Here is a 7,526-nt window from a genome sequence, read left to right as displayed (position 1 = left end):
CCTGAGCCTTTGGAGTGAAATCGGGTGGGGACCCCTTTGATTGTTGTTTTGAAAATTGCCCTGATTTTGGTTACTGCAATTTCCCTGACCTTGATTTTGGCCATTTTTGTTATGATTACCATAATTTTGATTATGGTTCCCATGTCCTTGGCCATGGTTTTGACCACCATAACCTTGGTGGTTATAGTTGCCTCAGAAACCTTAGTTTCCTTGGTTTCTATAACCCCCATTGTGGTTATAATTATCAAAATTTCCATTATAATAGTTCCTATTCCCATTATTTCTTTGATTATCAAATCTAGGTCCAACATTGTTATTAGACACATAATTCACATGTTCATTCTTATTGCCAACATAGTCATCACATCCATTAAAATAAGCATTAGGACAATTTGAAGCATCATGATCATATGAATGACACAAATCACAAAACATATAGCCACTAGACATGTTGCTAAAAGAGGGAATGGGATTTGAGTTAGGAAATGTACCTCTCCCCTTATTTTGGGAGGGAAGAATTGGTTCTTGTGATGAAGCACTCTCAAGTTTGGCTTTAATAGAGGTCATTTCCTTCCCTAATTCCGAGATTTGTGAGGACAAGTTGTTGATGGAATTGATGTGATCAACCGAGTACACTGAAGTACCTCTTTTGCTTGTTGTTTCACGCTCATCATCTTGCCAATCCATGTAATGTCTCACTACATCTTCAATGATGTCCACTACTTCCTCTTCCGTCTTGTTCATTATTGGTCCTCCGGCTCCCGTATCAAGGCAGGATTTTCCTCAAGGGCTTAGACCCCCATAGAAGATTTGGATGATTTGATAGGTAGGAATCCCATGGTGTGGGCACTCTCTTTAGTATTCCTTGTACCTCTTCCATGCCTCATAAAGACTTTCATTTGGCTTTTGCTTGAAGCTTTGAATAAGAGCTCTTGCTTCGGCCGTCTTCTGTTGTGGGTAGAACCGAGATAAGAACTCCTTAGTCACTTCATCCCATGTCCTCAAGGAGTTTGGTTTCATCTCTTTATCCAACCACTCCAATACACATTCAATGAGAGAAAAAGGGAAAGGCTTAAGGCGAATAAACTCTCGAGAAACCCCACTCACTTTGATAGTGTTACAATACTTCTCAAATTCCTTAAGATGGTTGAGAGGACTCTTATGCTTTGCACCACTAAATTGACGCCTCTCTATCAAAGTAATCATGGCCGGTTGTAGGGAATATTTCAAGCATTATCCCAAACTTGAACCCCACTGTGATCATACACTTAAGCATGGTGGCATCCAAAAGGAAGGAAGCTAGAGCAAAAGGGTCGCCAACAAGTTTTAGGAACTTGTAAACCGTTCACAGGGTTAAGGTTACACCCCTTAACGATCCATGAGATCGTTAACTCCAATAAGTCTGGAACCATGACCGGAAGTTCAGGGATGAAGGTACAAACCCAATCTAAAAGAGAAAGGACCTACCCTAATAATAGGCCTCTACTTTATTCTGCTCGTATTCATGTGCGCTTTCTGACTAACATGCAACCAATAGATTAACCCTAAACCTGTTTATCTATGTTGGTTGAATTTAATGCACAAATAAAACTATTATTGGCGATCACTTGAATTATAATCATATTATCCTAAACAAGATTATCTATTATCTTATTAAGCGTTATTACAAGTACAAATTCCCTTTAATCCTGCAAGAGAGGGCGTGATCAAGCAATAACAATAACATATATATCAATAAACATGATAATCATCCAAATACTTATAACAATTATAACAAAAATAATCATGTTAAAGCATAATAATAGCAAGATCCTAGGTATGATACTAACAAGATTAATAACAAGCCCTAGCATGTCACTAAACAATAAAAATTAAAGCTTTAGCTCTAACATGATACTAACATGCTATTAAGAAAGAAAATAGGAAGCATCATAGAAATCATAATTGATACAAGAAACTTATTCATTACCCTAAACATGATACTAGGGAGCAATAAAACATCCTAACATGATATTAGGAATCAATAAAATAATCTAATCATGATTTCTATATCAAAAGATCAATAAAGCAATTAAATTACTTACTTGGATGCCTCGTATCTGTTTCTAATAATAAAATACACGCGTTAGTAACTTCAAGGAAAATATAGAATCAAACAATTAAATCAAATAATTGAAATAGAGATTTGGGACCGAACCCTCAGAAATATCAAACCTTTCACGTCTAGGGCGAAGGCAACTTCGAACTTAGCTAGGTGTGTCTAGAGCTAATGTATGAGGAATTATGTTTGAGGGAAGGTTTAGAAAAAGAATAGAGAGAATAAGCTTCTAGCTTTTAGAGAGAGAATAGAGAGAGATGATTGTTGTTGAGAGTTGATGATTGAAAGAAAATAGTCCGAAAATCGATAGAAAAGAGTCAGAGTTCGAAAAGGAATAAAACACTCTTCTGTCGCCAGCGATAAAGCTCGTTGCCAGGCGACGAAACTGTTGTTTGGCGATGCAGAAGGTTTTCCACGCATTTTCAACGCGGAATCTATTCTTCGATAAAATCAAGTCGTAAAATCCGTACAAAGGGTAAAATCGTAATTTCATTTAAAACACTTCTTTTATTCCAAATAAAACTCATAAAACATAATTATCAATCCTAATCCCATTAGGATTTAAGAGAACCTTCTAGAAGATTCTAGAAGACTATAATCAATCCTAATTGCATTAGGAATGATAATTAATAATAAGCCCTCCTCTAGATCATTGGGCCGCATATAAGAACCAAACCGGGCCCAGTTTAGTATTTTAGCCATAACTTCCTCATTATTCATCGGAATTGGGCTTATAATATATCGTTGGAAAGCTCTTTTCGAGCCCAATCCAACTACACCATTATTGGACCCTTGTCATGGACCAAACTAAAGTGGATTGGCTATTTTCATAAAATAGAGCAGGTTTTTGAAAACAGAAAGAAAGATTTTGAATAAAAACATCCTCATCACTAGACTTTCCACACTTTCACTTCATTCGATTATGATTCAACGCGAAAGGTATTCATCACCGGGTTTGGTTTTGGGGAGACACATTTGGGTGTCTACACCGGTCTAATCTCAAAGTCATTTACCGGTGTCGTAGGTAGAGCAATCCCACTCTCATACCAATAAGATTTCGGGACTCCCAACTCCTTTAGTGCCACTCTTTGGTTATCTCCCATGATGACTTGCTCTTCTTCTTGCCTTAGAGAAAGTCTAGCAACTCTTAACTCTGTAATTGTCCTTTCTATTTCCGGATCGAAAGGCAATAGAGAACGAACACAAGATCTACGCATACAATCTGAAAGGAAAGGTTAGTAGCATGGCTACAAATGTAGCCTATAAGAAAGAAAATCTTTTTGTATTTTTCAAATAAAATGGAATAGGCTCAATCAACAATAGCAAATAACCATGCCATTTCCCGACAACGGCACCATTTTTGACGCAAGGAAAACCTAGGTCGCTGATTTCTAAGTATCCTCGATCAAAACCAAATTTATAACCAAACCCAACCCTAAGTATAGGGGTAAGTCCGGGTCGAACCCAAGGGAATGAGGTACAAGCTAAAGTCTCAAGTTAAGCTATTCCGAAGTCTAGGTAAGGGTTAGTCTAAGCAAAATAAACAACCCCACTAAATGAATACAAGAATGATATTAAGGATGCTAGGGAATTAGGATCCACATGAACTCATGACAATCATACTAATTGGGCAAGATATCAACCAATTAAACAATGTGAGGGAAGGTAGCAAATGCAATCAAAATCACTTAAAGAGCTATTTCCTAGGGTCAAGCTAGATGTCTCTACAAATGACTTCAAAGGAAAATCGCAAAACAAGATCAATCGATAATAATAGCTTCCAAATCAATTTGTCGTATTAAAGAAAACTATTATGCAATCTAGCTTTATAGTTAAGGTTGATCACTCCTCAAGACATCAAACACATGCACAAATTTCACCAACCAATTTAATCACAATGTTGATCAATCAAAATCCCCCAATTAGCTATGAAATATCACTCATACATGCTTCTCCATATCCCTAACAAGCAATCTACTAACTACACATTGCAAAATTGAATAGCAAAACTAAACTAATCACCAATTTCATCATCAACATTGTATTCAAAATATACTCAAGCTATCAAAAATCAAATCAAACAAACAAACAACAAGTAATTCAATCATATATCAAGAATCAAAAACTAAAATTGCATTAAAAAGTAAAGAATCCTTACAAAAAACTTTGATCAAAATCAAAGAGGAAGAAGATTGAAAGTAGCATTCATCAAAATCACCAAGTTTCTCTCTCTAGAATCTAAGAACAAAAGTTTCCCCAATTTGAGCTTCTCTCTCTAAAAATCCAATCTATTACAAATTCTAGTCTAATTCTCTCTCTAGAAATGAAGAAACTCTATATATAGTAAAACTAACAAAGGAGAAGTTAGTTAGACGTCCAAAAAGAACCCCAAAAGGCGCGCCCTCTCCTCTACATGCACAGCCGTAATGAAATGGGTACGGAAAACGAGGAGAAAGGTTGCGCGGCCGCTCCTTTCTCTTGTGTGGCCGTGCCACAACTCTACGCGCCCACGCCTGGGAGCAGGGCACCTCCTTCTCGTACGTCTATTGATGCTTCCGTGCGCTCCACTTGATGCATTGCATGTTGGGGGTGGCAGTTTCCAAGGGTCTTCACGGTGGGTCCAACATCGATTTTAATGCCCACACAGCTTGAGAGCGCGGCCTTGAAGACTTGGTTTTTGCACTCCTTCACATTTGAGCTTCAAAGGGAAGGACCGGCTTGCATCTTGAGCCTTGCGAATCCCGAGAAAAGGTCATTTAGCTCCTTAGACATCACCAATCTCCTGAAATCAAAGAAAAGCAAACAAATAGAAGAGAAAAAGAAAAATAAACTAAGAAATGCAAGAAAATGGGAAAACAAATAAGAAAGCACAAACTAGAGAAAAAGTCATGTAAACTAAAGAAAAAGAGATAAAAGAGCTATAAAAGAAATTGAAATTCATCCTAAAAGAGGCTAAATAAGTGTCATAAATGACAATCACCATGTGCAGGCCACTAGGCCGCTCTTGCCAGTCCGCAAGCAATGGCCAGCCTAGCTGGGCCCTAACTAGGCCTTGCGATGGCTGCGGTGGCTTGGTGCTTGTGGCCCCTAGCCACTTGCCTTTGATCCGAGGCGTGGCTAGGGCTCGTTCTATCCTTGTAATTTTAGCACGATACGTCATTTGATTATTTTTCCCGTCTTCGTCGTTTCCTAAAATCGAATCGACGCATGACGCTCGGCTTTGAATCTCTAAGCTCGGAATCCGACGTCTTAGTTCGTAAAATCTCTATCGAAATATTTAATTTTTCAGATTAATTTGTCACTTCGGTTTGGTTACACGATTGGATGTGACCCAAAGGGTTCAATCAAGCTTAAGCTATAATATTAATTATTCATTAATATTACTGATCGAAAGCGACATCCAGCTAGGCATTCCGATCACTTGACCTCACTGAATAATTACCTTTCTAATTAATTTCGAACCCTCTATCGGAATAATACACTTGTTTGAAGGACGTCATTCCTTTCAGTTTTACCCAAACCCTAGCAAACAACTACTAACTAACAATCATCATCACATCAAACCAAGTAAATGAGATCGGATCAAGATTCAATCAAACATGAACTACAACTAATCTAATCAAGAACCAAGAAACAAAAATAAATTAAACAAACATGAAATTAAAGAAAACAATAAGATGAGATAGAGTAAGAAATGCTCATTGATAATTGAGAAGATCTTCAATACAATTGTCACCCTTGCACCTTCAATCTCTCAAATTACCATTGAAATCCCTCACTTTCTCTCTCTAAAATACTCCTAAAACTAAGCCTAAAACTAGAGAGAGAAACTCTCAATTAAGATAAAATGAAGTCCAATATAATTTTCTCTCTATAAATAAGAGGGAAAAACTATTAATAGTATAGCTAACTACAAAGGAAATAAGGCAAATATCCCAAAGTAGACCATGTCGGACGCACCCTCTCCACGATTAGTGCGCCCGCATTAAACTAGGTACAGAACAGAGGTGTCAGTGGAGCGCCCGCGCAACCCTAATGCGCGCTCGCGCAAAGGTCACCCTACCCCCACGCAGAGTCCTGCTCATTTTCTATAGCGTGGCTGTGTAGGCTCGTTGATTGCCCTGGCGCGATACTACCTGTAGTGGCGTGGTGTTTCCTGTTGTTCGTGCCCGCGTGTCTGGACTAGAATACTTCATCGGGTGCGTGCGTGATGTGCATGGTGTGGTCCTCATGATCGTCACTAGGCATGATAGTTTCTAAATAAATTTTACAGTAGGTTCAACACCATGGTTTAATGAGAGTGCAACATGAGAGCGCAATCCTTAGTCTCGGAGTAAGTCATCTCTTGCTTTGTGAGCTATACATAAGCTTCCACCTTGCACCATAAGCCTCTTCCAATCCGAAAAATCATCGTGGCGAGTCTCGAGCTTCACCTTACTCCCACAAACAAAGAGAAAAGAACAAATAAAAGGGAAAAACACGAGAAAATCTACAAAAATAAATGAAAACACAAAAGAAGCAAGAAATAGAGAAACTAAGGAACAAACAAACAAAATTAAGAAAATAAAGAGAAAGAAAGCAATAAAAAGAAGTAAAAACATCCTAAAAACTCATCAAATGAGTGCCATAAATGACACTCATCGAATTCCCCCAAGCTAAACTTTTGCTTGTCCTCGAGCAAAAAAAAAATCAAACCCAAGGAAAAATGATGACATTATTCAAGTAAAGAAAAGAAATAATGGAGGTTGGGAATATACCCTGACTCACTAAAAAAAAAAAAAGAATAGAGGTTGGGAATATACACTAACTCAAAAACACTCAAACATAGACACCATTCCCCGACAACGTCGCCATTTTGACATAGGGAAAAGTAGGTCGTTGACTAATCCTCCCTAGAGCCTAACAATATGTATTATCACTTCACAAACTTAAATACAATTATAAAGGTAAGTCAAGGGTCGAACCACTAGGAACGCTTACGCTCAAGTACTTTCAATCTACACCTAAGCTAGGTCAAAATCAAAGGTGAAGGATAAAGTAAACTAACGTCAATCAATTACCAAAGCAAATAAATCAAACAAATTAAACACTAGGGAATGGGAATCAACATGTAATCATGACGATTGCAATAACTTGGGAAGGTAAAGCTAATCAATGGTTGTGAAGACTAACGTTAAGAGCTATCATTTGGAATAAAAAAGCTATATATCCTAATCGTCAAACTAGGTCTTGATAAGTGGTTTATTTGACCACTTATAGTGTTGATTTGAACCCGATTTTGTAATCTTTTCCCCTCTTTCTAACCCGTTTTTGAATGAAAATGTTGTATCTCAGCCTCGCCCCTTCTTTGCTTGTATTTGTCCATGTTTTGCAGGTACTATATTTCAATTTGACAAGCACTCAAAGCATGGAGTAACTTTCAAGGCTC

The 7,526-nt window shown here is 37.7% G+C and overlaps 1 non-coding gene across 1 annotated transcript; it reads left to right on the top strand.

Annotated features, from left to right (window-relative positions):
* The first annotated feature begins 832 nt into the window (after positions 1-832).
* LOC145573467 (small nucleolar RNA R71) lies at positions 833-938 on the top strand. Its single transcript, XR_014097485.1, has one exon. It is a non-coding gene; the product is annotated as a small nucleolar RNA R71 (small nucleolar RNA).
* The last annotated feature ends 6,588 nt before the right edge of the window (positions 939-7,526 follow it).

Source organism: Chenopodium album, chromosome 12 (assembly GCF_948465745.1).
Source record: "Chenopodium album chromosome 12, dcCheAlbu1.1, whole genome shotgun sequence".
Classification (NCBI taxonomy): domain Eukaryota; kingdom Viridiplantae; phylum Streptophyta; class Magnoliopsida; order Caryophyllales; family Amaranthaceae; genus Chenopodium; species Chenopodium album.
This window is presented reverse-complemented; position numbering and strand designations above follow the sequence as displayed.